Source organism: Vicugna pacos, chromosome 11, assembly GCF_048564905.1.
Source record: "Vicugna pacos chromosome 11, VicPac4, whole genome shotgun sequence".
Taxonomy (NCBI): domain Eukaryota; kingdom Metazoa; phylum Chordata; class Mammalia; order Artiodactyla; family Camelidae; genus Vicugna; species Vicugna pacos.
Window position 1 is genome coordinate 80,623,108 of NC_132997.1, and position 12,578 is coordinate 80,635,685.

At 40.4% G+C, this 12,578-nt stretch overlaps 1 long non-coding RNA gene and 1 other non-coding gene across 4 annotated transcripts in view; one reads left to right on the plus strand and one right to left on the minus strand.

The window, feature by feature from the left end:
- Positions 1-12,578, plus strand: part of LOC140699840 (uncharacterized) — a 359,940-nt gene that overhangs the window by 12,692 nt on the left and 334,670 nt on the right. The window lies entirely within an intron of this gene.
- On the minus strand, positions 11,570-11,706 carry LOC116282536 (small nucleolar RNA SNORA2/SNORA34 family). The gene has a single exon (XR_004192074.1). It is a non-coding gene; the product is annotated as a small nucleolar RNA SNORA2/SNORA34 family (small nucleolar RNA).

The following is a 12,578-nucleotide window of genomic DNA, read 5'->3' on the forward strand; positions in this document are numbered from 1 at the left end:
AAAAACATTTCCATTGTAGTGAAGTCAGGAACCTTGAATCTCATCAAGGATTTTTAGGTTGTGAGTCAAATATTAATGGAGAGAAAGAATGTGGAGTGAAGTAGATAAAGTCCAGGACTGAGTGACCCATTCTTTATTACCTGGAGACTTTTTAGCAAATCATCTACCTCTCTCTTTAAGTTCCTGAGCAGCAAAATAGAAAGTATAGTATCTGATCTGTTCCCAATGCACTTTTAAAAAAAGTTTTCTAGGTGTAAATACACTTGGAATAATTAAAATTATTTACAAGTTTATTTGAAGTGATGGTTTGGGAGGTGGTGTTACTGTATCCTTTGGAGTGTGGACACAGGAAATCTTGTGGTAGCTGTCTTCCATAGGTGCTGTCGCTGAGGAGATACCCACTTTGGCTATGTTTCCTAAGGTCTTACGCTGCTGTTAAAGCTATGAGGTTGATACTGAGTCTGTCTTTATGTCTGGATGTTTCAGTGTAGAAGTGTCCCTGTGGAAAACTCAGATCTCTTTGAAACTACCATGGAAAAGAGCACTGCTGAAATGGCCAGTGTGGTGGATTAAAGATGCTCATACTTCTTCATGTTCCTCTCATTAAGAGGTGGACCTATTTTCCCTTCCCTTGAATCTTGGCTTGCCTATGATGGCTTTGACCAAGGAAGTAAAATTAAGGTGATAGTGTGCCTTTTCCAGGTCCAGTCTTTAAGAGAACTGGCAACTTCTGTCTCAGGCTTTTCAAATCCTAGGTCCCTATGTAATTGTTTGACTCCCTGCTGGAGAGACCAATGAAGGGGCTGAAGACTAAATGGAAAGGGGTTCAGCTGGAGCCCAGTTTTCCATCTAACTCTGACAAGGCACTGATCATGTAAAAAAACTATCTCCAACTCCCAGAGCAGTCCAGCCACCCACTGATCCCAGTCAACGTCACCTGGAGCAGAAGAATCTCCCAGTTGAGCTATTACCAAATTCCTGATCAACAAAGTCGTAAGACATGATAAAATGATGATTGTTCTAAGCCACTAAATTTGGGGATAGATTTTATTTTTTAATGCAGCATATCTTCATGAGCAAGGTGCATGCATGGAAAGTCATACAGCAAAATGGAGGAAAAGATGGACAAAACTGATCAACACCTTGCAGTGTCTGCAAGTAGTAATATAGAACCATCAATGAAAAGTTTATTAATGCAGTTCTAAATGAAGCATTTGCTTCATTAATTCTAAAGATCATTTAAAGTGATAAAAGGAGGTAACATGGTTCAGATAATAATTTTCTTATTAAATTTAAAGAGCGTGTATCATAGTGTAAGGAACACATGACACCCAGGTTCCACTTTGAAATGAAGGCAGGTGCAGAGCTGCTTATAAATGCTTAATAATGAATGTCGACCATCTTTGCTATACCTTGCACCTCAGAAGCTGTACACATCTTAATTAATTAAGCTGTAGAATACCTCTGTGATGCGGAAAAGGAATAACAAGGCATCATTTTACCCACTACTGAAACGTAGTCACCTCTTGGGTTGAGCACAACAGCTGTTTAGCAGCTGTAAGGGACTCCTGAACTATCATTCTGGGCAGCCATGCTAAGGAGGATAACATATCTGATTGAAATTGCAAAGGAAATTTGAGCAGACAGGATGCAATTACCTGAATTGGAGCCCAGCCAGCTCACCAGGGCTAAGTGGCAAGTAACTGGAGCTGAAGAGCGTGCCTCCTGCATATTTCACAGATTACTGGGGGCATTCAGTTCCCTGCGTGGACAGTAATCAGAGGCTGTGTAAGTCTGTGATCCTGAACCTGCATTACATCTCCCCTAAACGCATCTCTTTCCAGGGTGAGATGGTCATTCTCTTAAGTCTATTTGGGAACAAAGGCTCATGTGGGCCCCAAACATAACATGGACAGCCAAGAGGGAGCACCTGACGTTAAACCATCAAACTGCTCCTCCTAACACAGTTCAAGGCACACATTTGTAAATGTCTGGAAACAGTAAAGAAAATGTCACAAGTAGGTACATGAAACCTGTGTATCCTACACTGACATACTTTCAAATATGTTATGATTATTTAAATCAGCCAGAAGTACTCAAGATACATGACATTTGAGTTTAAATTCAAGAGGCACCAAGGCTCACATTTTCCTCTAAAAGTTCAAAGAAAAGCTAAAGATATAGGAACTAAACCTTCCTGTGAGATGTAGCCAGTATCTCTATCTCCTTACTGGAAAAACAAGGGGTTTAGATGATATACACTCTAATAACCTGTTCAGTCTAAAATTCTGTAAGTCCATGAATCTAAAGAGCAACTGCTGGCTTTACTCTTAAGTGAAGCAACTCATTTTCTGAAGCACGTGTAAGCGAGGTCACTGACTAAACAACATTAGTGAATTGAAATAAATTTATCTGAAGAAAATGTACTATTCATTTTAAACCAGCCAATTACAGGATCCCTCTGCCACCGTCAGAATTTGGGTTCTGGAATTCTGTACATGATCTTCGTGTGTAATGTACTTAATACTCTATAATGAAAGGCCCCCTACTAAGTGCTTAGAGGAAGGGAGATGAGAAAACAAACAGGAGGCTGAAATTAAAGGATCATCCTACTTAGTAAAGCTAAATCGTATGTGCAAACCTTTGCAATAAAATAATCTTTGCACTTTTCTCCTTCGTCCCACAAAAGATAATGCAGAATCAAACATGCTCCACCATAGACACATTCAACTGTCTCACCTAAAGTCTGCATGCAGTTTGGCTTTTGTTTCTACTCAAAATGTGGTCCCCAGACCTGCAGCGTTGGCATCACATGGAAAATTCAGAATCCCAGGTCCCACCCCCGACCTATGGAATCAGAATCTGAATTTTAACATGATCCCCAAGCGATTCATAATCACGTTAATATTTGAGATGCTCTGCTTTGCATATTACATTTTTGAGGCATCCTGCACCCGTGTACATTATTTGACCTTGCTTAACTCAGTATTTATCTTCAGGTATCATCAAGGATCCAGACTTAAGTATACAATGGGATTTTGTCTTCAGCTATATTCACTTGAGATTTTCAATAATTTGTACAATTTGTTTTTTGGTTGGTTTTGTTTTTTGAAGTAGGCTATTTTTTTTAACTTTTTTTTATTGAGTTATAGTCATTTTACAATGTAGTGTCAAATTCCAGTGTAGAGCACAATTTTTCAGTTATACGTGAACATACATATATTCATTGTCACAGTTTTTTCACTGTGAGCTACCATAAGATCTTGTATATATTTCCTTGTGCTATACAGTATAATCTTCTTTATCTATTCTGCATATGCCTGTCAGTATCTACAAATTTTGAAATCCCAGTCTGTCCCTTCCTACCCCCGCCCCCTTGGCAACAAGTTTGTATTCTATGTCTATGAATCTGTTTCTGTTTTGTATTTATGTTTTTGTTTTTGTTTTTGTTTTTGTTTTAGATTCCACATATGAGTGATCTCGTATGATATTTTTCTTTCTCTTTCTGGCTTACTTCACTTAGAATGACATTCTCCAGGGACAGCCATTTGCTGCAAATGGCTTTATGTTGTTTTTTATGGCTGAATAGTATTCCATTGTATAAAATATACCACATCTTCTTTATCCAGTCACTTGTTGATGGACATTTAGGCTGTTTCCATGTCTTGGCTATTGTAGATAGTGCTACTATGAACACTGGGGTACAGCTGAATTAGGGTTCCTTCTGGATATATGCCCAGGAGTGGGATTCCTGGGTCATATGGTAAGTCTATTCCTAGTCTTTTGAGGAATCTCCGTACTGTTTTCCACAGTGGCTGCACCAAACTGCATTCCCACCAGCAGTGTAGGAGTGTTCCCTTTACTCCACGGCCTCTCCAGCATTTGTCATTTGTGGAATTTTGAATGATGGCCATTCTGACTGGTGTGAGATGATACCTCATTGTAGTTTTGATTTGCATTTCTCTGATAATTAGTGATACTGAGCATTTTTCATGTGCCTATTGACCATTTGTATTTCTTCCAGTTTGCTTTTTTCAAGTAAATCTTGAAATAATTTTTAAAATTTTTGATTCTTCAGGGCTCTTATATATTTGAGGAAAAATTCAAACTACAAGAAATAGCTTTGAAAACCAAAGGCTCAATTAACTAAAGACCTTTTTTGCTCTGCCTTCAATTTTTCAACCACAGCGATTATTTCGCTTATGCTAAAGGATTTACATATTTGTGATCCATCACCACACTATGTAGGCCTATTGTGAGTTGTAATGTTACATAAACTTGTTCCATTTAGCTTAATAATATCCATTTATAGCTCAGTTTATAAAACATTCTCTACTTGAGAGTAATAAAATTGCATTTTGTTAACAAAACATCTGTAATTTATTTTTCTTACTGAATCAGATTAGCATCATTATTCAAAATTAGTGAGGCTTTACCACATAGGTCAGGGCTGCAGACATTAGCCAGAAAACTGTGAATAATATCAGCATAAAATCTGAGATTTGGAATTTGTTTAGAGATCACACTGCCTAGGGGTGCACAAAGCATGCCTCTTCAAGCCCAGAGGACCCGATAAGTTCTCTTGGTGCCTCAGGGTCCAGAATATGTAGTAAATTTGATTTAGTCTCTTTTTGTGTTGGGCCTCTGCATCAATTTTTACTTGAAGAAAGGATTTTGCAGCAAAGAAGTTTGAAGCTCACTCATTTTTATCCAGTTTCTCAGCCACCAAGAGTATGCCTTGGTGAGGAGAAATAGTGAATGATGCAACATGTGCTGTCACAACTCGTGGGGCTTCATTCCGACAATCCTTGGCCTCAGCCCCACTCCCCATCTCTGTGCTGCCTGCTACATCACCTCCACCTGAGGGAATGACCCGCTGGGGCCCCCTCAGCTCACTCTTTGGTTGTCACACCCTCTGAGCATCAGGAAATAGTAGAAGTCCAGCTTATCTTGGTTACAACCTCTTCCTAAGAGATTTCTGGGATTAACCCACTCATGCCTCACATCCCTGTTCTCCTCGGTCCTGGCAACACCCAAACGATTCACTGCAGGATGCCTATCTTCATACTACTTTTAAAAAAATGTGTTATTATAGTTGATTTACAATGTTGTGTTAATTTCAGGTATATATCAAGTGATTCATTATATGTATACATATATATATTCACTTTCAGATTCTTTTCCATTATAGGTTATTATAAGATATTGAATATAGCATGTAGTTCCCTGTGCTGTACAGTAGGTCAGTGTTGTTTACTTTATATATAGCAGTGTATATATGTTAATCCCAACCTCCTAATTGATCCCTCCCCTGACCCCTTTCCCCTTTGGTTCCTCATACTACTTTTTATTATTACCAGTTAGTTCTGATTCCCCATAGAACTTTCCATTGTGCCTCTGAACTTATGATCTATGAGTGTGAACTTCCCTATACCATGCCCCTTTCTCTAAACTTTCCCTCCATCTTCCAGCTCTAACAGAAACCTGGATGTTCCCTTTCAGTCTCCTTTAGATAAAGTGGCATGGGGCACATTGCTCTGACCCCAAGAACCTCAGAGCATGAGGATAGCCCCTTATAAACCACTGCTTTAGCCCCCGTTTGAAAGCACCGCTGCTGTGAAATGCATGCCGTCAGCTCTGGCCACACGTCGCGCTGTGTTGACCTTACTCCTTCATTCATTCATGCCTTTGGTGTTGCCTCATTGTCTTCTCTTCCATCACTGTTCCTGAGACGGAGCTTAATGATTTCAGTGCCTCTTTAGTGGGTGTTCTCTCAGTTCCTTGACCCCCAGTAGCACCTTACTTCCCTCCTTTCACTCCTGCCTCCTCAAGAACCTTTTCAACTAAGTTCCATCATCTCTCTCATGTTTCAAATCTTCCAGTGACATTTCATTGCATTTAGAATAAAAGGAAATTCTTACAACCTTGTAATGGAAAGGTTTATAGACTGATGAATCTCTCTTCAACCTGGCTTCTGCCTAATTTTCTCCCTTCCTTTCCATTCAACCCACGAGTCCCAATGCCGTCAGCCTTCTTTCTGTTACTCTAAGAAGTCAAGCTTATTTCTGCCTTTAGGACCTGAAAAGTGACATCCTCAAATCTTCACACACCTGGCCCTCTTGTCAATATCTCAGTTTAAATGCCACCTTCTCAGAGCTCCCCTGCCTTGAGGCCTGATCTGAAAGAGCAACCCAGTCACTCTGTCACATCATCCTGTTTTAAATTTCTGCATAGTTAATATTCCTTGTTTATTTGTGGGGTTATTTGTTATTTGCTTGTCTTTCTTCATTAAAATGTCAGTTTTGTGTTGTGTCTTCATCTTACTCAGCACTGATACCCATTGCGCTGTATAGGACCCAGCACACAATAGTTGCTCAATAAACATTTGTTGAAAAAAACTAATAAACAACAATTTTCTTTAGAAGTATCACAACAAGACCAGAGTGTGCCAATTCTTGCCTTTTTTTTTTTTCTTTTCTCAGATCTATTCAAACTAGTGAGCTTTTTCTCTTGGTTGCCATGCAGGCAATGTCTGCTTTCAATAGTTGACTTCAGAATTAAACTTATTCCACCCCCTGGAATAGAGTAATACCCTCCTTTTTTCCTTGTGGCCTAGGAATGATAGTGGCTTTTGCTGTGTCTAACATCTGGATTGTCCCTCCTGTTCTATATATATATTTTTTAATTTTTCTCTGAACTTCATCACCAATTACATTTCCTAAATACATACGGTATATGTATGTATTCTGTTTTCTTGGAAGGACCCTATCTGATACAAAGGACAATAAAAACACTGTTGCACATGAGTGATGTCTTGGTGACCAAAAACAGCTGTACAAGGAAGTGACTTCATATTATAGATGAGAAAACTGAAGCTCAAGAAGTTCATACCTAATCCCAGAGTGTGCTTCCATCGACCACTAAAGCTCCCTGCCGACGACTCACTCTGTCTGGTCATGGCAGAGACAAATCCTGCCAGTGAAGATTTAGTGCAGAACAGAGTACCCCGTCCTGCTACCATCTGAGGTTCTCCATCGGGGTCCTAAGTGCTGGCTAACATTGAGACTAAAGGTGAACGTAAGGCTAAGGTACACCTGGCAGGAGATTGTGTGCAGTGGTTGCTACCTGGGAATCCAGAGCCCAGTAAGATTGGAGCAGTATGTGCAGAGGAGCTGAGGAAGGCAATGGGGTTGGTCCCCAAATCAGTAAAGGGCAATCCTCCAGGAAATTTAAATGCAAATTAAAAACACTTAACACCTGGATGGTCAAATCCAAAAATAGAAGCACTGCTGCTGAACCCAGCCACCTGACTCTAGCTTGTGGGGCCTGCTTTGCCTTTGTTCCTTCTGAATTGTCACAGGAAGATTAAAGTTGAGTCCACTTAATGCTAGGTACACTGTATGTCTTCCGAATTCTTCAGCAAGCTTTTGTTGGTGAAATGCATATAATAGTAGGTTTTCGTATGAATGGAACTTTGTGATTTTTCTCAGTGGGTTTACGTGGGGTCAGATCTGATCCCCCAAGTCTTGTGATTATGACTTGACTTATTGTAAGTCTGAGCTTCTGGGCCCTAAAGAAGTGGGTTAAATTTCCAAGACTCACACAGCAAATGAGTAACTAAGCTGGGATTGCCACAGACTTTCTGATTTTTCAGCCTGTGTACTTCCTACTAGATAAAATGCCATAATTTACTTTAAATTAATGAGAGTATTTTACTACCCAGACTAGCTTACACAGTAGACTTGCTTGCAAATGTAATAATTGCATATACAATTTTAGGTGATAGGATGTCAACAGAATATATAACAGAATTATATGCTGTTACAGAGATTTGAACATCTGTCAGGGCATGTTGTGTTCACTGATATAAAGTAGCTGCTGTGCATTGATACTGAAATATCAGAATAGCCTATTTTCCTGTCATATTCCATCAGGAGCGTAAAATAGTGTCATGCAGAATATTACCTTAAACTTACACATGTATGACCATGTGTTTCTATTTCACAATGGTGCCATGCTTAAAAAAAAAAAGTTCATGTAACAAAATTAATCACACATTAATTTGACTTTTTAACTTAGATTTCTAGGAAATTCTCCAGGTAAATCATAGTCCCATGAATATGTCTGAAAACTCCCATGCCACTCTTTCTTCTACTGAGTCACTCTCCAAAGAAACACAACCCTCCTGCCTTTTCACCTAATTTTCTACCACAAGTGTTCCAAGAACTGATCTGTCTCATCAGAACTCTCTTTCATATGGTGAAATTAGAAAAAAATAAGGGCCTAATGGGCCAAACTACCTAATTTAGGAAAGGCAAAAGGCTGGGATCATGACAGATTATATTTGATTTTTTTTCCCATCACAAGTATAATTAAAATTTCACTGAGCGTGTGTTGGGCATTGATGGTGCATAGTGCCCAGCTCCACCCAATGCACCCCAGTGATTCAGCATGTTGGACAAGGCTCTGGATGAGAACTGGGTGAGAGCAGGTTGGCCAAGGAAACTCACTTAACTTCAAGTTCAGAGATGTCTAGAAATAATGACATTGAAGACCAATCTCAAAATGTTGTAGCATTTGGGGTATCTTTCTCCTGCTGTTCCTTTCACTCATTGATTCCCCAAGAACGCGTTGAACACTGCAGTGGTCCATGTTCCTTCCAAGATGCTACAGGGGATGTCTTGAATAACTGTGTCTCCTGCTTGATGTCACAGGCCCTGGTCAACAGAGGGTCTGAGATCCTCTGTATTTCCTGCCCAGTCTCCTGGAGGCCCCTTCATCAGCCCACGTTCACTGGATTGACATGTGCTCTGAGCAGTCTCTTACAGGAATTCAGTGCTCTATGAATTACAAGTAGTTATATCATCCGCCCTCTGTTTTATTTTTAGGCTGCCTCTTATTTTTTCTTTCTATCCTTGTGACCACTTTTTGATTTATTAGCATGCGCTTATCAGAATTCCCAGAGGCAAATGCAGATTATTGCTTAGAAATACAACTGTTCAGATTCCAAAGGATGCAATTAAGCACCAAGCAAGAACCTAAGCACAGGGCTCTGGTCTGCTCTGAAGTCTGTATGTCTGTGTAAACCATCTAAAGTGACCAACCATCCTGGTTTGCCCTGGACTGGGCAGAGTAAGGTGGGACTGGCTGCGGGGGTGGAGATTGTTGCAGGTTGAGGGATCTTCTGTGAAAAACTGGGATAGTCCCAGGCAAACTGGTACAATTGGTCAGAACAGAATTGGCTGTAGTTGTCACGGAGGACCCTAGGCTGAATTTGCCCTGCATAGCATTCACGTTTCTGGGAAGAGGATGCTGCTTTTTAAATATCTTGGCTCTGCTTCTTACTCTGGTGGGTCACTGTGGACCAGAAGGGTTCTGCTCTTTAAGCCACTGGGCCTATAATAGGGGGGTCCCGCCTCTTTGCTTATGGGTCCTTTGAGATTCACCATGTTGATTCTTATTTACATGGAGAAACCCACTAGAGAGAAATGCAGGTCAGCTCATGCACCAGCTAGTCCAGGAAATCACATTCCACTCTATGGAAATGCAGACCATTGCAGAGACATGCTGGAAGTCTCTCAGGGAGAAGTGAATTCTGCAGATCATAGAACCCATTCTGTTCACCTTTTTAGACTTGAGATTGAGTCTGTGCCCTCCCTTCGGTAGACACATTACAGAGGTAGATCTCTATCTAGTCACTAGATAGAGGAGCTGAGTTTTAGTCTTGACTTTTTCACTCTTTCTATAACTTGGGGGAAATCAGTCACTTCTCTCAGGGCCTCTGTGTCCTCATTGGTCAAATGAAGATGATGGAGCTGGTCATTCTCCGTTCACATCAACTCTGGGTTTATAGATGAACTTATCATGGGATGGGTATCAATCTTAGCACCTTACATGTTTTCATTCACATGATCCTTTTAACTGCTCTCAGAGGTAGGTACTATTGATACAAGAAAAGATGGGGAGGGGGGCGCTAGAGGATGGCCCTGTCCCAGGTACGTCCCTGGGATGTGCTCTGCCAAGTGAGGGCCCTTGGCTTTGTGCAGGAAAGAATTCAAGAACTAGCCATAGTAGAGTGAAGGTAGTTTTATTTAGAGAGAGAAATACTCCATAGACAGAGTGCAGGCCATCTCAGAAGGCCAGAGAGGCCATGAGGCGTCGGGGTAGTTAAAGCAAAAGTAGATACATGCTCCATAGACAGTGTGGTCCATCTCAAAAGGCAAGAGACAGCGTCCACGAGGTTCAGGGTTGGTGCTTAGTTTACAGTAAAAGTTGATGCATATTCCATAGACAGAGTGTGGGCTATCTAGGAAGGCCTCAGAGCATGGGGTCTGCTAAGTAAAATGAGACGGCCTGAGGTGTGGGTGTTGTTAGTTTTTATGGGCTAGGTAACTTCATATGCTAACAAGTGAGAGGATTATTCCAAATACTTTTGGGAAGGGGCTGGGGTTCCCAGGAATTGGGCCACTGCCCTCTTTTTAACCTTTTATGGTCAGCCTCAGAACTATCACGACACCTGTGGAAGTACCATTTACCATGCTAGTGTATTTCAGTGAGCATATATTGAAGTTCAAGGCCTGCTGGGAGCTGAATCTTCCACCATCTTGGTGCTAACTGCTGTGTCATTTTTTTAATGTCTATGCCCTGTGCCCTTCCCTCCTGTCTTACTATTAGCATCTCCCATTTGATAGATGTATGTTTTTAGATCCACTGTCCTAATTCTGCTGGGACACTCTGGAGGCCAGCCTATGTGAGTGATATTCCTTCTTTCTGGCTTCTGTTTCAGTTCTGCCAACAGTGAGCAGGAAGTTGTAGGAAAGGATGACAGTGAGGTTAGGGTATTTATTCTCCAGTTCCCTCATTGTAGGGTCCCCTATGGATGATGCATCTCTTGGTCTTTTGACTGAAACCTGCATCTCCTGTCAGCCACCCCTCCACACAGCTGTCCTCTCCATGGGCCCCAATCTTCTCCCTCCACTGGCCTCTTCAGTCTTGGGGAGGTAGCAGCTCCTGGCACTGTTACTCACCTGGGTCACCAAGTCTTCCTATGTGGTTTCCAGGAAATTTCCCACACCTCTGTGAATGACCCCTTTATTAAACTCTCCTTAAATTCCCTAATATTTCTCTTAAGTGGTTGAAGTGGGAATCAACATCACAAGGATGGATTTCAGTTGCCCAGGCTGGCAACCCCCATGTTGTATTGCGCTATCAAATTGGTGAGTACTTGATCTGGAACTAGGTTTAATTCATCTCGTAGTCTATAAGACTGCTCTGACAGGCTTTATAAAAAGTAATGTTTTTCACTTTTCTTTCTTTCTTTATTAATATTTAACAAGTGCTTTACTATGAAAGTAGCTTTCTCAGTCAATGCCCATAATATAGATGCACTTTTACAATCAATAAACAACTCAAAAAGAATCATCCTCCTGTTTTTGTGGGAAACCCACAGCAATTTTTTTGGGTAGTAATTGGACCCATCAGTATTATAATTCTAATGGACAAGTTAAATCAGGGATCTCTAAGTATTAATCAACTACAAATGCGTATCAGCCCACATCTATCACCAGTGATATCTTTCTTTCTAATGAATTGCCCATTACATTTCGAAAGTTCTGAAATGGCCAACAGACCATAAAAAGACTCTTCTTTAGATGCCTGCTTGAAACCAACAGCTTCAGCAAGCTGCTGGTCTTGATTCAGAGCCAATATAAAAAGTAATTTTAACACTTTAGGGGATTGTATTAGACCCTACCTATGTATAAATCTTGCAACAATGAATAATTCATACAAAATAGTGGAAAGTGTTGGGCTTTGAAATCAGATAAACCTGAATTCCAAACCAAGACCCACCTACTAGAGATGAGATTATGGTAACTTACTTGATGGGATTAAACTTGTCTGCATCAAAGGACATGCAGTTTAAACTCCTTTTTTTTAAAATTTTAATTGAAGTATAGTTGATTTACAAGGCTATGTTAGTTTCTGGTGTACAGCATACTGATTCTGTTACACATATATATATTATTTTCCATATTATTTTTCATTATAGGTTATTACAAGATATTGAATATAGTTTCCTGTGCTATGCAATAGGACCTTGTTGTTTATCTATTTTATGTATAGTAGTTGGTATCTGCTAATCCCAAACTCCCAATTTCTTAAATGAAAATACTGAAATGTTAAAGCATCTGGTTCAGTGCCTTGGACAGAGGAGGGGCTCAGCAGATGTTAATTTCTCTTCTCTTCTAAACTTTTGTTTTTGAATTTCTTAGTAGGCCATGATTGTGCGCATTTGAATTTTCACCACCACTCTCAAATGTGGGTCTCTATTCCCATCTGAAAGCAGGACTGAGACACTTAACAGTGTTTCTCAAACTGCTTGCTGAAGGAATACATAAGCGATTTTTTTTGACAAGGTTTCTGACCAGGATCTACATCTCAGGTTTCTTAGGTCTTCTTTTCCAGAAGGGAGATTTTTCTAATAGAGGGCACTGATATGCTTTTCAACTTATTCCACCCTCTGCCTCTGGACATCCCCACTACTATCATAGCTAGAGGGAGAAACCTGAAATTATGTA